Source organism: Ochlerotatus camptorhynchus, unplaced genomic scaffold (assembly GCF_037179485.1).
Source record: "Ochlerotatus camptorhynchus isolate MF236.1 unplaced genomic scaffold, CSIRO-AGI_Acam_v1.1 ptg000428l, whole genome shotgun sequence".
Classification (NCBI taxonomy): domain Eukaryota; kingdom Metazoa; phylum Arthropoda; class Insecta; order Diptera; family Culicidae; genus Ochlerotatus; species Ochlerotatus camptorhynchus.
Window position 1 is genome coordinate 857,269 of NW_027040914.1, and position 17,380 is coordinate 874,648.

Below are 17,380 nucleotides of genomic sequence, written 5' to 3' on the forward strand. Positions count from 1 at the left end.
CAGATGGATGACGGAACGTGGAGGAGGCGAATGAACCACGAATTGCACCAGCTGCTGGGAGAATCATCCATCGTCCACATTGCAAAAAATGGGCGACTACGGTGGGCTGCGCACGTCGTAAGCATGCCGCACGACGACCCAGTGAAAATGGTTCTAGAAAGCGACCCAATAGGAACAAGAAGAAGAGGCGCGCAGCGGGCAAGGTGGATCGACTAAGTAGAAGGCAACTTGCGGACCCTTCGCAGACTACGAGTAGACCTGTGCGCCGATCAAAATATTTTCGGCGGCGGAGTGATATGTTATTTTCTGCCGGCGGCGGCGGCGTGGCGGCGTGGGTCGGCGTGAGTTTATTTCAACTGATTTAGAAAAAATTTCTTTCCAAACCAATTGCACGTTGACAAAAAATGCTACCCATATTTGATTTCAGATTACTGAAAATCGCTAAAACGTAGGTCACTCATATTTTGAGTAAATTTTCCGACACTTTCCCGGGGAAAACTTCTCGAATACAGGGAAAAATTAAAAAAATTGTACACAGGTTAGAAGTGTACTAGAAGACTGATTAAAACCTCAATCAGTTTTTCTCATATTCGAGAAGTTTTCTTCGGAAAAGCGTCGGATTTCGCGAATTTGAGTAATCTGAACTCTCATGCTTCGTTAGTGTGGTGGCCAAAATCAAAAGAGGCTACTGCACAGAGGAAGCTAGCAAAACTTCAACGTCTAGCATGCATTGCAATAACGGGTGCGGTGCGTAGCACCCCATCAAAAGCATTAGAAGAAATCCAAAATCTGCTGCCCCTGCATGAACATGTGCAACTAGAAGCGGAAATAAGGGCTCTAAGGCTCAAAAGATGTAAAAAAGTAATGCCACGTGATCTTGTTCGTCATCTAAGCATCTTACAATACTTCCAAAGAGGACCATTGATGAGTATGAATGGAGACTGGATGAAACCAGAGGACAACTATGAAATTCCCTTCAACGTTTGTGAAACAGCACGTTTGGATTGGGAAACTGGTGGTCCTAACATTCGTCAAGGCTCAATCATATTTTTCACAGATGGCTCAAAAATTGGAATTCAAACAGATGCAGGAATCTTTGGCCCCGGGACAAATATTTCAGTTGCGGTGGGCCATTTTCCAAAAGTGTTTCAAGCGAACCATACTGTGGAATATCATACTGTACTCAAATGCTGGGAAGAGCAAAGGATGATGGCCAATTAGATGACTGTCACAAACTGCAACCAGTCGAAAAGATTTATAACTCCTAATATAACATACACCAAAAAGCTCTCAGAGCTCAATAAAAGGGCTCTTAGTAGATACACTGGCCTAGTAACTGGGCACTGTCTCATGAAGAACATTGGTAGGGTTCAGAGTAATATCTGTCGTTTCTGTAATTTGGAACGTGAAACCTCGGAACATCTGTTCTGCAGTTGTGGTGCATTACACAAGCGTAGATCCAAATTTCTTGGAAGTATTAGTTTACAACCTAGTGATATTTAGTCTGCAAATCCTGGAATGGTAGTTGGTTTTATAAACCATATTATACCGGACTGGGAAAAGATGTGTCCAGGCAATTAGCTGTCTAAAGGGCGAACACGAAATTATTGCGACACATTCAACAGGGCATAACTTTTTTACCATTGGGTAAAAATCAACCAAATTTTGCACACTTTCTCATTGATGTGTATTGTGTACATGCTGTCAAACTCGAAGTCGTGTTTTTCGATTCAACGAAAATGGAGGTGAACCAACGCGAGTTGAGAGAACAAATTCTATCCAAACACCTGGAATTTCCTGACCTGTCGCACCGGCAGTTGGGAAAAATGTTGAACATTCACCATTCAACCGTCTCCAGAGTGTTGAAGCGGTTCCAGGAGCGGTTGACGTTGGACCACGGCAAGGAGCTGGAAGAAAACTGGGACCGGAGAACAAAAAGACGGAGGGAAAGGTGAAGCGGATGATTAAAGCAAATCCCAACGTCTCAAGCCGTGATTTGGCTAAAAAGATCGGCATGTCGCAGAGCTACGTCCAGAATGCAAAGAAGAGAGCTGGACTACATACATACAAGGTACAGAACTTCCCAAACCGCGATGAGCGGCAACAATCGACGGCTAAAACTCGGGCACGGAAGCTCTACGAGAAGATGCTGACAAAATATGGCTGCTGTGTGATGGACGACGAAACGTATATAAAAGCTGATTTTAAGCAAATTCCGGGGTTGGAGTTTTTCACCGGCAAGAGCAAGTTCGATGTGGACGACAAATTTAAGAAGAAGAAAATGTCGAAGTTCGCCTCCAAATATCTCATTTGGCAGGCCCTCTGCTCTTGCGGACTGAGGAGTGAGCCTTTCGTGACAAAGGGCACAGTAAATGGCGAGATCTACAAACCTGAGTGCCTCGAGAAGCGCCTTTTGCCGTTCTTGCAGCAGCACGACGAAGCTCCGCTATTTTGGCCAGATTTGGCATCATGCCACTTTTCTAAAAGTGTCCTGGAGTGGTATGAGGCCAATTCTGTCCATTTTGTTCCAAAGGACATGAATCCGCCAAACTGTCCGGAGCTGCGCTCGGTGGAGCAGTACTGGGCAATAATGAAGCGGGAACTTCGGAAGAGCAAGAAAACAGTCAAAGACGAGAAGGTCATGTTAAGAAAATGGAAAAAAAACTGAGAAACTGGTACCGGAGACACTGTAAAGACTTTGATGGAGGGCAACAAGCGAAAATGCGTTCAATTTTACACTCAAGGCTCCATCGATTAACTTTTATTTTGATTTTTGAAGTAAATATATGTATAAAACTACCCTAAAATTTTGGTTTGATTCTAAACATTATAAGAAAATTGGTATGACATTTTCAGTGTCGCAATAATTTCGTGTTCGCCCTTTACTCATTAAATAATGGTCGGTTGGATACTTTTTCCCAGTCTTTCACAAACTTTGTAACGGAATCCGCTACTTTTACATGTGTCCGCAAGTATGCTTTGGTCAGGGTCCAAAAAGTTTCGATTGGCCTGGCCTGGGGACAGTTTGACGGATTCATATCCGTCCTTGGACCTTGTTGGCTTTATACCAGGCTATCGTGCCCTTGGAGTAATGAACCGACGCCAAATCCGGTCAAAACAGTATTGAGACCTCGTGTTTGCGGATCATGGGTAACAGACGCTTGTTTAAACACTCACGCACGTAAACATCGGTTGTCATTATCTCCGTTGTCAAAAACGGTTTGGAAAGCATACCTCACTCACAAATGGCTTGCCCATAGCATTTTTACCGATTTTTTCGAAAAAAAAAAACAACTTATCCGCGTCGTCAACACTTCGGCCATCACGAACGGTGTAGTACCAACAATCAATACGAAACTTATGATTTTAAATTGGCTCACCACTTTAGTAGCCTATTGGTCCCAAGCAAACGATTAACGTGCCCTATTCTAGTCGAAATTCTAGTACTACGCAATGTTTGTTTTGATTCGCTATGAAAGTTTGACAGATAAAATGAGGGGTTATTGGTTTTTCCTATGTTTCGAGGGGTGAATCGATTAGCTTGGGACCGAATAGAGTACCAGAGCTGAGCCAAAAAGTTGAGCACGTTATTTCGGGACCTTCTAGTCTTAGAGTTACCTCTATGGTAGTACTGCCCTAATAAATAAATAAATACCATAAACGAACTGTATCCCGGATGGGTAAACTATCCAACAAATGGTTTGGATGATACCCCGAACACGTCATTAAGCTCTCTTGTATGGTTATTTTTATAAGGGTGATCACTAGGAAGAGTTTTGTAATCAAATTTAACGTATGATTCAACGTCCATAATCTCGAACACCGATTTTCCGCACAGCAACTGGTCGTATAAACCTTTTTGACGTTTAACAGTCTTTTTCTATCTAGCATACATGGATGAATTAACGGTTTGTTTTCCCACTAATCTGTTTCCCTCTTGCTCGTACTCGTTCGATTTAAATGGTGTAGTAGTGTGCGCCAATTAAACGTCAAAACTCTCTATAACTTCCGAGCCCTCGGTTTGACGGATGCGGCTTGTTTTTCACTTCGCTTTGGCTTCTTCTGCTTCTTAAACGTCTTTAGATCCATTCTTGCCTTGGCCCGCTGGACGTTACTTTTCGAGGATCCCACTTTTCTAGCAGCGTCTTGAACTGAAGCCCTTTTCTTGCGAGTGAAAGCTTGCACGATTTTCCGGTTCAGATTTTGGTCAAAATGGTTCGGTTTACCTCCAGACTTTTGCTTGTCCTGGAAAGTTGCTTCATCACCATACTTCCGAATCGCGTTTCGAACGGCTCCGATGCTTACACCTTCCAATTTCGCTAATTTACTCAGAGAAATGTTGGGGATTTGGCTGAAAGTTTCCTTAATAATGATATTTAAAAGAAAATGGGTATAGTACACCATTTGTGCACGATCTGTTTGCGCTTTTCCGGAGAAATGCTTCGCATTGTCACGGAAATGTAAAGAACCGCAACTTGCGACACACGAAACTGTTGGTCGAAATGTAAACAATAATCCAGCGTGATAATCAGCTGTTCAAACGGCATCTGAAACAAGCAGGGGTGTTCGAAAGTCGTGCTTAGACATTCTGGGACACCCTATATTCACATATTCACCTTAATGTAAATCCGACTTGAATGATTCATTCCTGTGTGCTACACGGAGATGAAAAACTACCCAAAATTAAGTACATTTCCCTCAATTCCGGGGTTCAGCCCAATAACCCAAATTTGAGTAAATCGCATATAGTAGTTTCCATTTAACACCAGCAAAAAAACTACCTACTCTTAAGTATATTCTACCCAAAATTAAGTTTAATTCACCTAAATTTGAGAATATGCAATTTACTCAAAAGTAACTTATTGGGCCGAACTATATCGTTGGGTCGAATCTCTCGTTCCTTTTTTGACAACAATAATGAGTGCAAGTGAGAGGCTGAAGTCAATATTAAGTAAAAAGAACTCAAATTTTGGGTAGTATTTTTTCTCCGTGTAGATCGAGAAAGTGCGAACAAACGTCAAAAGAGTAAATCAAGAACAACATGTGAAAAGGGCATACAAGCTTTTTGTAAACAAACCTTCTTATCCCCTTTTCTCGTGACACATATGACACCAACGCAAACCATTAACATTAGCGGGTAGGGGAAGCTTTTCCTTCCCGATGATGTTGTTGGTTTGCGTGGGCGACCCTCGGTTTGCGAGAAAAGGGCCTACAAAGGTTTGTTTACAAAAAGCTTGTATGCCCTTTTCACATGTGGCTCTTGAAATGACAATCGCTGCACCACACGCTAATTTCAACGCGTTCAAGATACATTTAACGTAAAAGGTTCTACGGATTTTTCATCGGCGTGACATAAATTTATTCGGTGGCGTGGAAGATTTTACTTTGGCGGCGCGCCGGCTAAATTTCATCGGCGACGGTGGCGCATGAAAATCGTCGGTGGCGGCGGCGTGGCGCACAGGTCTAACTACGAGGCTGGCGAAGTGTGGCCATGGATCGAGTAGAGTGGAGACGACTTCTTCGGACAGCAGAGGACAACAAGGCCTTAGCCTGATTGGTAAGGTAAGTACTTATCGGGAGTATCTCGTTTTTTTGGTACTGGTCATTATAGTCTGGTACGCAGCTGAAAAGTAATGACGTTTTTATGTGCTACGAGATAGGACTCGGAATGCTAAAGAAATTACTTCTCTTTAGCATTTCTCGACCCAGTACGCAGTTCAAAAGAAATCGTTAGAGGAAAGATTGATTACATTAGTATCGTGATCGACATGAAGGTGACGCATTCTGAAAGAAATTTCACTTTCCTTGTGGAATAATGGTCTGATCAATTCAGGCGTAACATTTGATAACGGCACAAAAGCTTTTGTAAACAAACTTTTTGAGGCCCTTTACACGCGAACCGAAGTACGCTCACGCAAACCAACAACATCATCGGATTGGCAAATCAAAGTTGGCACCAGGGTTGCTTCCACTCACTTGCTATAAAAAAATATTTTTCGGAATTATGCAATCATTAGATGTTATAATGATATGTTGTATTTGTAAGTAACAAGAAGATGGTGTAAAGTATGTGTTTGACTGATAAAACCTGTCAATTCCGCTTTCAGAGCGTCACAATCAGCGATTTTATGATTCGTGAGGGTTCACTCAGAGTGAGCGCTCACGAGTCGTAAAATCGCTGATTGTGACGCACTGAAAGCCATATTGACAGATTTTATGTGTCAAACGTTTACTTCATGAACTCTTCCTGTAACTTACAAGCACTAATTAGTATTATACTATTTCATGATTTCATAATTTCGAAAAACATTTTTTTATAGCAAGTGAGTGGAAGTAACCCTGGTTGGCACTCGTGGAGAATAGAAAAACTATGAAAGTGATGATGGTTTCAAAATATTCCACGGGGAAGTACCGTGCCGATTCAAATTTCGGACACTTAAACTCGAATTTCGGACACTTTTAAAAGTTGATTATCTCGGTCGAATATGATCCACATGTCTTGTAAATTTAAAATTTTTTTGACTAGTGCCCTCCACGATCATCTAACATTATTACTTTGTTTCTAACTGGATGTAATATTTAATTAAAAATGAAAGTGTCCGAAATTTGAATCGTCCGAAATTTGAATCGGAACGGTATACGAGTGCAATCTTAAAATGCTTTTATTTTGTGAATAGAGCATTTTATTTAAATCTGGTTAGTGCTACGTTAGTAGAAAATTTAAGGTCTACTCAATAGACATATAATACAGAAAACATAATTTCTTTTCAGATTTTCAGGTGTAAACATAGACTTCAGCTTTTCTACCACTGTAGCAGCAACCAGATTTAAATAAAATGCTCCATTTTCAAAAAAAAAAAGCATTTTAAGATTGCACTCGTATACTTTCCCGTGGGAAATTTTGAAACTATCATCACTTTTATAGTTCTTCTATTCTCCACGAGTGCCAACTTTGATTTGCCAATAGGGGCAACTCTCATCTTTCCGAAAGTGGTATTGGTTTGCATGGGCGTACTTTGGTTCGCGTATAAACCCAAGTAACCAAAAGTTCTGATAAAAGGCTATTTATGGCTTAAGCACCTTGGTTGAAGGTGGTCTATAGAATTCTAAGCAGCCTCATTTTTAAGTCGTTATAAGAACTTGAAAGTTCCGGTACCATAATTGAAGAGCATTCTAAGCAGCCTCTGGCGGAACTTGAACGGAACTTTTAGAAAATAAATTAAAAAAGGTTTTTATCCTCTACACCAATTCTATATTTAGTTCGCACTTTTATGAAAGTTATTTCTAAAGGCAGGTATTAATGTGTATTGATTTATCAGCATTAGTATTAGTAATGGAGCTGTTGAAGAATTAAACCCAGTCCTTCTGCGTGAGAGTCTCAGCACGAACCACTACGTCATCTGAAATATATTAAAGTGAGCTGTTATTCCGCCAATTGTTGGAGTTTTCTGAGCCTGCTGACTGACTTGAGTACGAAACACAACACCTTGAATTGGTATTTGCCCACATGGTATTCCATCACACTTGTGGCGTGGTTAGCAATCGTAGATCACATGCCGAATACACGTGTTCGAATCCAGGAAGTTACTTTATAATTTATTTTTTATTTTTGGATAGAATGTTGCATAAATATAAGAATTATGATTTATTCGAGCCACTGATTATTTCATATTTACGTACATTAAATTTTGTTACAAAAAAGATTTGTGCGGATTGCTTCATGTGGCTTGAAAGTTCTGTCGGAACTTTATTTGAACTTTATGGAACTTGAAAGTTCTGTCAGAGCTTTATTTAAACTTTATGGAACTTGAAATTTCTGTCGGAACTTTATTTGAACTTTATGGAACTTGAAAGTTCTCTCGGAACTTTATTTGAACTCTATGGAACTTGAAATTTCTGTCGGAACTTTATTTGAACTTTATGGAACTTGAAAGTTCTCTCGGAACTTTATTTGAACTTTATGGAACTTGAAAGTTCTGTCGGAACTTTATTTGAACTTTATGGAACTTGAAAGTTCTGTCGGAACTTTATTTGAACTTTATGGAACTTGAAAGTTCTGTCGGAACTTTATTTGAACTTTATGGAACTTGGAAGTGTTGAATGCGGAACTTTTGGTTACTTGGGAAGGGTCTTAGAAAGTTTGTTTACAAATGCTTTTGTGCCGTTATCAAATGTTAGGCCTTTTCCGTTAGGTAATTTTAACGTTTATTGTAAAAATGATGTTTTCGATGCATTTTGACAACATATAAACTGATAATTCTTGATTTTAAAATTTGGCGACACTTCGCTATGATCTCAAAATCTAACAAACGACACCTCCCTATAGTTGTAAAATTTTGGGAATAATCCTCAAAAATTACTTTTCCGTATTCTTTTCACTGAACTTTCTCTGTAATCTCTATTATTAGCAAATGTTGAAATCAAATCCATGTTCTCTATATATTTTTGTACCAACTTAATACATATATTCATCCACACACATTTTGTGAACTCAATAGCATTAAATTACGCACAATGCATGCAATTCTAGATAGCGCTGGAATTAGGGCGTAACAGCTTTTGTAAACAATGACTTCTCTCGAGGATTTCTCGAAAATCATGGCTCTTCCTGGCAAATCGATATCACCATCGAGTAGGGGAAGTTGGTTTGTGTAGGCGTGTCTTGAATTCCTAGAAATCATTGAGAGAAGTCATTGTTTACAAAGGCTGTTACGGCCTAATTCCAGCTCTATCTAGAATTTTAGTTCACCGAGAAATGCCTTCAAACATTCGCTGCACTGTTGTTGTTTGAGACGTTGAAAACACAATGTTCAAACATCATGTACAAACATTGGACGCGCCCACATGTGTGATATAAATATGTTTGAACACAAGGGTAAAAAGTTTATGTGTATGTGCAAACTTGAAAGGCAGCAACACAGCGAAAACACGTTCATCTTGAACGCAACGATGTATGTTCAATACCGAAGACTGCCGTAGCCCGTGTAAAGTTTCGTAGTCCGTGTAAATTTTGTTACCAATCGTGTTAAGGAAATAAAAGGTACAACTGACTTAAAAAAATCAAGATGGTAGGATTTCAAGATTTTTAAAATAGATGAATTCTTTGGAAAGCAAACTGAATACGCATTGATACCATAATAATGAAATTGTACTGATTTTTTTGTCAGCCAGATACAGATTAAAAAGATTTTTTTGCGATGAAAATACAGATTGAAATTCGTAAAAATGTGGCATCACTGAACAGCACTGGTCCTTGAACGTCATTTCAGAATTTTCTTAAAATCGTAAATAATCTGTGATTCAGGACATGTCGAAATTGATGAAGGATTTATGATCACCAGATTGTTGTTTACTTTCATGGCACAGTCTTAATCTTAAGCCCCGTTATCTATGCGAGGTGAATCATTTTGATCTTATCAGGGCAATGCTATCATGGCAAATGCAACGGTGATTTTTTTTAACGGTCATGAACGTCTTTTGTGACAAGCAATTTGATATTTTTTTGTAGAGTTCAGACACTTTTCTCACTCCAAGATCATCCTCAAACTCACTTCCAGGCTTCACTCAATTGCCTGTAGGCGCTTAAATCACTTGTAAATTTTCCTAAACTTCTTTTGCTCCGACAGACGGTCGCGTGTTAGTTCCGGTATTCAGTTTTTCTTCCTCAAACGACCACGGTAAACTGACCACCGTTCGTCTCTGAATGCTTCGAGGTGACTTTGACAAGGAAACGTTGTCCACACACTACTGCACAAATAGGATTAGGAATCATCGAGCAGCACCGGACCGATCGATAACATGACACCACTGGCAGCTGCGACTGTAATACAGGTCAACGTTGGTTGGTTGGTTGAGTCGGGCTTAAGGTTCTACAAAGGGTCATTATTTTGTTTACTTCTTCTTTTTGAAATATTCTTCGACCATCATTTTCTAAATGTATTGGTAAAATTCATTGGAAGTGCATGTCCCCACGCCAAAACTGCCCATTTTTCATAAATATCAACTGGTATGGTGAGGAAAACTTAACCATCTCTTTTCTTCCTTCATTTCAATACAACAGCAAATGTGATGTCACACTATCTAGTGGATAAGAATGTAGCAGACAAAACATAAGCACTGCCAGACTGCGCTGTATGCAAGTTTGTTTACACCCCTGAGCGGGAAAGTGTATAACAGGCTACGTGCACTGCTGCCATCAACCCTGTTAGTGTTGAATTCAATCTTCTGTGACTTTTTTAATTGGACCGGTAAAATGTTTAAAATGGTCATTTATGTTTTATTTAATCAGTTTTTGATATTTATCCACCATTAAATACATCCACTCATCTATGTTAATAAGGCAGACTTCGTAATTAATTGTTTCAATAAACTTAAATTCATTGCTAGAGGCAATACATCTGGCACCGCTGTTTCAATGATACTTTCACGATTGCTAGCAAAGCAGTAAAGTAGAAATGGTTTTCTTTGTGATGAATTTTGTACACCAAGAGTTTTGTGAAGCAGTTGTTTTGAGTTTCGTGTATTCGATTGCGTTTAATTGTGCTATACTTCGAAGAACACAAGTAAGTAAATACAGTGAATGTGTTTTACCCAGGAAATTTTCGTGTTTTACCCACGAAATACATGTTTTAAATTTTCGTATTCATAATATATGAATGTATGTGTAAACTAATGATGATGATTTTATGATATTTAAAAAAGAAGAAGAACACAAAATTACTTACCCTTTGTAGAACCTTAATAGGGTACGGTGGCCGGGTGTAGGTTGACTCGTGCCCGCAGATTAGCTGCATATCGGCTTGCGTGTACTGAGTCATCCATTTGGCACTTATTATTTGGTTAAGGCAGACGACAGCGCGTTAGTGAGTTTGGAATACAAATCAACGCGAAACTTTGCAAGTGAAGGGCAACATTTCATGTTAAAATCATTCTTTCGAATTTGAACATTTACCCTACGCCTGGAATCTTGGTCGTTATCAATGATTGACGATATTGATACGTGGCTATGTGCCGATATTTTCTTCTTGATACTATCTTCATGTGCTGCTTTCGGAACTTATAACTACTCCCAACTTTGCCTACTTAGTATTGCATGGGTTTGAATTTTGTGTGAAGTGAACCCGCTTCTCGCGAGGGTGATGTGCTTCCGGTTAGCTGGCGGTCCCGCTCGATGTCGTTATCAGCCACTATGATACAAATGAAGCTATGGGTAGCACCTTGTAGCAAGCACTGGCCCGAACTGATACAATTTTCAAAGTCGCGATTAGATAATGGTTCGGGCAGGAGCAGGTGAGCGATATGCGTTCATGGGATTCCTACGCCTACGAGTGGAGTTCCCAGCTGGAAAAAAATATCCCAATTCCGATGCCAGCATTGTAGGTACCTATGTGAATAATAATATTTACAATTTTCAATGCTTCTTGTGAGGTGCGTCACTGCCTTGAGAGCTCTCAGCCAACAGTTAGCCAATAAGCCGCGCTCGCCGGCGCCGCATGTTTGCGGCTCCAATCAAACATCAATCATTTACGCCACATATTTTGAGGTGATTCATTTCTTCCCGGCCTCTTGATTGCACTTGAAGCGCTGTGTTTGCGACTGAGAGGGTGTTGTATACTAGAGATGGCCAAATTACAATGGTTGATCCATTCTTCGGCAAAAAATATACAGATAGAGTGTGTGTTGGTTGATGTCAGTGTAGCTTGTTTAACCCGGTGCATCGGTGGAGATTCTTAAGACCTCAATTTTTCCTTGTAGAGTGGGTGTACCAGTTATGGCTGGTATTAGGGTCACTTTTTTCAAGCCAGACTATTTTCAACTTTTTTTACGTGATCTTATTATTTGAAGATAGATTATTCTTATTGGATCTGATTGTCCAATCGATGCCCACATGTTGTTCTAATTTTCGAACAATTCGAAGATGTTGTGCTTCTATAGAACTTTTTGACATTTGATTGTCTTTCTATATCTACTCATTTGGCTAAATAAAATTCCCTGAATTTTCCAGGTTTTCCAGAATTTTAAATTATAATAAGAAAGCTACTTTTTATATATGACAATCAGTTTTAAAGAAACAGCTTTACATCTTCTTCTTCTTCTTTTTCTTCTTCGCATTTCAAGCTTATTGCATTTCCCTTATTAGCTTATTGCGTGCTCTCAACTTAGTGTTCTATAGATGCACTTCCACAATTATTAATTGAGAGCTTTCGATGCCTGTACCATTTTTGCATTGATATAATTGTGTGGCAAGTCCAATTATACTTCTATGCCCAGGGAAGTCGAGAAATTTTCCAACCCGAAAAATTCCTAGACCGGACCGGGAATTGAACCCAGCCGCTTTGTAGCTGCGCCTTTACCGACTGAGCTAAGGGAGACCCCAACAGCTTTACAATAAACTTCATTAAATGTTGAAGTTTAACACTTACTTAATTTTAGTAAGTTTAAGATCATATTCCATGTACAAGTTCAAGATATTGAAACGGTAACATAAGGGAAGTTTACATTTTGAAAATATGGGCAATTTTCTGGGAGAACTTCAAAGCGGTTCTATTAGCGTCTGGAAATTGCAGGAACTTTAAAGAAGTTCCTAGAATTTTAGAGAACTTCACCGGTAAGAGAACTACAGATATATACAGAATTTGAGAAAAAGTGTGGAAACTTTAAAGAACTTCTAAAGGCTGACTAAAAGTAAATTGTGTTGGGAATCGAAAATCTTTGACAGTGGTTTGTTTACACTTCTATAGAGAACAACTGGTGCAAGTTTGATCAAAGTAGTTGATCGCGTTGAGAAATAACGTCAAATGGAACTCGAAACAAGAAAACATATTGTGCACGAACACCTGGAAAATCCGGAGTGGTCCGATTCCAGGCTGGCTAAAGTGCTGAAGATGCCGAAAACAACAGTTTGTCGAGTGCTCAAAACCTACAAGGAAACCCTGAGTGTGGAAAGGAATCAGCGGAAGGTGTTGAGATGCGTTAAAGCCAACCCCGGTCTTTCGATCCGAGATGTGGCCAGAAGGTACAAAACCAAATTTCAAACGGTGCAGAACATCCTTGCCAGGGAAGGATGCAAGTCGTATATGGTCAGTAAATATCCGAACCGGCACATGAAGTTGAATTCCGTGGCCAAAACGCGTGCAAGGCGCTTGAACGACCGTGTTTTGACGAAACACAAGGGCTGCACTTTGATCAATGACGAAACATACGTCAAACTCGACTTTAAGCAGCTTCCCGGTCAAAAGTTTTACATCGCGACTGGACGTGGGGATGTGCCGGGAAGATTGAAGTTCGTGTTTGCCGACAAGTTCGCGAAGATGATTTGGCAAGCGATTTGCAGTTGTGGCCTGAATACGGAACCATTCGTCACATCCTCGACGATGACATCCCAAGTTTACATCGAACAATGCCAGAAAAAGCGTGTATTGCCGTTCATCCGCTAGCATAAGGCCAAATTTATCTTCTGGCCCGATTTGGCCAGCTGCCAAATTTTGACCAATCGAAATATACTGGGCGATTTCAAAGCAGCGACTTCGAAGAAGCGGCGGGGCAGTCAAGGACATCCAGCAAATGTGGGCAAAATGGAAGAAATGCGCTGATTCCGCGGCCGTTTCCACTGTGCGGGCACTGATGGGCTCCATCAAGAGGAAGGTTCGAGATTTCGTTCAAACTGGAGAAATGTAACCACCTAATGCTGTTACTTTGAAGTTGTAATGAAAGTACTGTAAAGCAACCATTGATTTTTAAACTTATTGAATCACGAATTACAGGTCTGTTAGGTAGTTAGGTACCTCAGAAAATCTAAAACTAGAGATCTTTGGGGAAATTCAGAGATCCTAAGGGCAGTTCCAGTTACTTTAGTGCAGACTTATGGAGGTCTATTAGCGTGAGTTAAGAAAAATTCTGTAAGTTCCATGATATACTGAAGAAAAACAAATCGAGACCCCTTAAGATGTTCCTAGTATTTCAGGGAAGTACAGAGACCTTCAGATAATTTATGGAAACTTCCAAAATATGTCACGAACTTCCTAGAAGTCCAGAGAAATTTAGGGAAGTTTAAAGGAGTTGCATTTATTTCAGAGTAGAACCGAGGCCTTCAATATAATTGAGAGCTTCAGGGAAACTCCGAGAACAGTCAGATCAGAAAATCAACGGACAGTTCAAGTAATTTCAAAAAAAATTCGGAAACTTCAGAAAAGCTCCGAGAGAATTTCTGGAACTCAGTAAAAATTATTTGAACATCTTGAAAATGTGAAAGTATTTTAAGAGTGATAGGATCCTATACATGGACATTTGAAGAGCTTCAATTAACTTTCAAAATTTAGCTAAGTTTTTTTTTTTATTTATTTGATCGAATTCACTTTAAAGAGCAAAGAATTCTTGTTCATTATACAAAACATCGTAAAGCTATATTCAAAAGGTACAACACAACAAACGCTTTATCTTCCGCAATCCTATAAGCCTCCTTCATCAGAACGGGATCCGCTTCTAGTGGTTTTATTGTATGACAGTATCGGGGGCAGAGAGCTTCCATTGCAGAAATGGACGTAAAACCGTGGTAATCACTCACACACTCATCACGAAAGGGTTGCTTTCTAAAGTCGACGACGCATCGAACTGCTGATGAAGAACAATGAGGAAGACCAACGCAATGGTTGCTGCCGAGTGAACAGATGATCGCGTGACACACATCACATGTGCACACATCTAGAGTGGCCTGCTTCTGTTGAAAGCTAAGTTGATTAGAGAACATCAACGAAGCTACAATAAATTTAGATATTTTTAGATAGTTTCATGATATTCAGCGAAGTTCCGAGTACTTTCTGGGCGATCAGATAAGTACATTAGTATGGCGTACAAAGTAGTGTTTTTGTTGAGTTGCGCTGTGAAAATAAATTCATAATTTCGTGTGAAATAGTGCCGTGTGCCGCGAAAGGACTATTCCAACGCGTGCCCGTTGTGTTTTTTTTAAACAGGATAAGTAGAGGAAAGTTTGCCTAGCAACTCGTTTTTGTTTAATTTTGTATTTTTCCCCCGGCGCGCTATTGCTTCTGTATAGTGAGCTGTGGCGGTAAAATTTTATTTTGTTTTCTCCTCCCCTGTATATGTCTGCTGCTAACAGTGTTAGCGTTTAATTTGGTAAAATGGATGTGTGTAATGTATGCGAGCAGTCTATTGCTATGAGTGGGCTCCCAGTTACATGTGTAGGTCCGTGCAAAGGAACGTTCCATTTCGCTTGTGCGACACTCACTAAGCCTGCGGCGAGGCTTATAGCTGATAATGCAAATGTTCTGTTCAAGTGTGATAGTTGTCTATCAGATCAGAGTTGTGACGAGCAGAATGATCTGATCTCGCGCGTCAAAAGGATAGAGGAAGAGATGAAGAAGGTTTTTCAACTCTCGGACTCGATCACTGGCATGCGAGATCACATTGCTGCTCAGGTGGACGTCGCGGTTAAAAGCTGGATGGCAGACATTAGAATAAATGTAAAGCGTTCTTGAAAATTTAATTTGTGAGAAATTGGATAATATGAAAAGTTCATTTTTTAAAATTGATGCGGAAAACCAATTAGCTGTAAAGAATGATCAGCGCAGTTCATCTAGGACGATTCGGTCCAGACGCAAAAAAAAAACGTAAATTAGTAATTAGTAATAGTGATCATGATGATGATGTTGTTTTTCAAGAAAATGCGAGTTTTGCGGATGTTGTAAAAAGACATAGTCGTGCTAGTCAAAGTAAAACTAATAGTAACAGTAACAGTAAAAGTAATAAACCAGATAATCGTAAGACTCGTCCGGTCATTGTGATTAAACCGAAAGAGTCCAAACAACCTTGCGAAGATACTCGTAAGTTTTTGAAAACTCAGTTGGATCCAAAAGCACACAGAATCAGTAATTTTAGGAATGGTAAAGATGGATCCATTATTGTTGAGTCTGGGTGAAAAATATAGTGCTGTTGTTCCCACTTCGGTGCCAAGATTGAAAATAGTGGGCATGAGTGATCAGTTTTCCTCCGATGTCTTCATTGACTACTTAAAAAGTCAAAATGAAGACAGCGCTATAAATTATGTAAAAGTAGTGAACACGCTTCACTTATAACAAATTTAGTGTTGTAATTGAAGTCGAGGTCGATACTTATAAATGTTTGTTATGTGCGAAAAAAGTAAATGTAGGGTATGATCGGTGCTCGATAGTTCCCGCGATTAATGTGTTCAGATGTTTCAAATGTGGATAATTCGGGCTCAAGAGCATGGATTGCAAAAATTGTGATAGATGCTCTAGGTGCAGCCAACAACACAAAACGTCGGAGTGTACGTCAACTGTATTGAAATGTATTAATTGTTTGAAAATAAATAAAGAACGTAAATTGAACTTGGACGTCAACCATGCCGCATTTAGCTCGGAATGTTTGCTCTATAAAAGACTTTTTGATCAGAAGAAAAGCAGCTTGCGTTTCAATAAATAGCAGCCAAGTTCCAGGAATGTGAATCAATTCGATTTTTTATACTTGAATATTGCGGGGTTGTCAACAAACTACGTAGCATTACGTCAGATTGTTGAGGAAAAACGTCCTCTTTTAGTTTTATTATCTGAAACTCATATTGTAGAAATTGAAGCTTTTGATCAGTATAGTATTCCGGGATATATTGTTGCTGCTTGTTTATCACATTCTAGACACACTGGCGGTGTTGCTATTTATGTCAAAGAATCAGTTCAATTCAACCTTCGTACCAACGAAGTTATTGATGGCAACTGGTTCTTGGGCATTACAGTTGTACGTGACATGAAGATGGGTAATTATGGTGTTTTGTATCATTCTCCCAGTTCTAGTGACCAGCGTTTTGTTGAAGTTTTAGAGAATTGGCTCGAGAAATTCCTTGATTCTAGTACATTAAATATATTGGCTGGTGATTTTAATATTAATTGGCGTGATAACTATAATTCGAATCATTTGAAGCGTTTAGCTGAGTTTTTTAATTTAAAGCAAACGGTAAATGAATATACACGTATTTCCAGGCACAGTAGAACTTTAATTGACCACGTTGATTCCATTTGTTCAGTTACGGATACTGATTTGAAAATAACCGATCATGAGACTTTAGTGATTAATGTCTTAGACCATGTTAACGATAACGATAATTTTGTAAAATTGAAGTGCTGGAGGAAATATTCGAAGCAAACTGTTTCGAATCTTGTTGAGAGAAGCCTGGATTTTTCATTCGCGGCCGGTAACTTAGATGAATCTACAGCTGTTCTTAATAACGCTTTGAAAACGTGTACCAATCAACTAGTTGAGCAAAAGTTTGTTTCTTTGAAAAACTCGAACAGCTGGTACCATTTGGATCTTTTGCGTCTTAAACGGAAAAAAGGACAAAAAGTTTCGTAGA

General features: G+C 39.5%; 1 protein-coding gene across 7 annotated transcripts in view; it reads right to left on the reverse strand.

Annotated features, from left to right (window-relative positions):
• Hip1 (Huntingtin interacting protein 1) overlaps positions 1 to 17,380 on the reverse strand; it is an 82,967-nt gene that overhangs the window by 37,179 nt on the left and 28,408 nt on the right. Inside the window, exon 1 of one of the 7 annotated variants that reach the window (XM_065234028.1) lies at positions 9,552 to 9,749. The exons of the other annotated variants lie outside the window; for them this stretch is intronic. The gene's annotated coding sequence lies outside the window, so the exon portion shown is untranslated. Of the gene's footprint in view, positions 1 to 9,551; positions 9,750 to 17,380 lie in introns of those variants that run through there. 7 annotated transcript variants of the gene reach the window in all.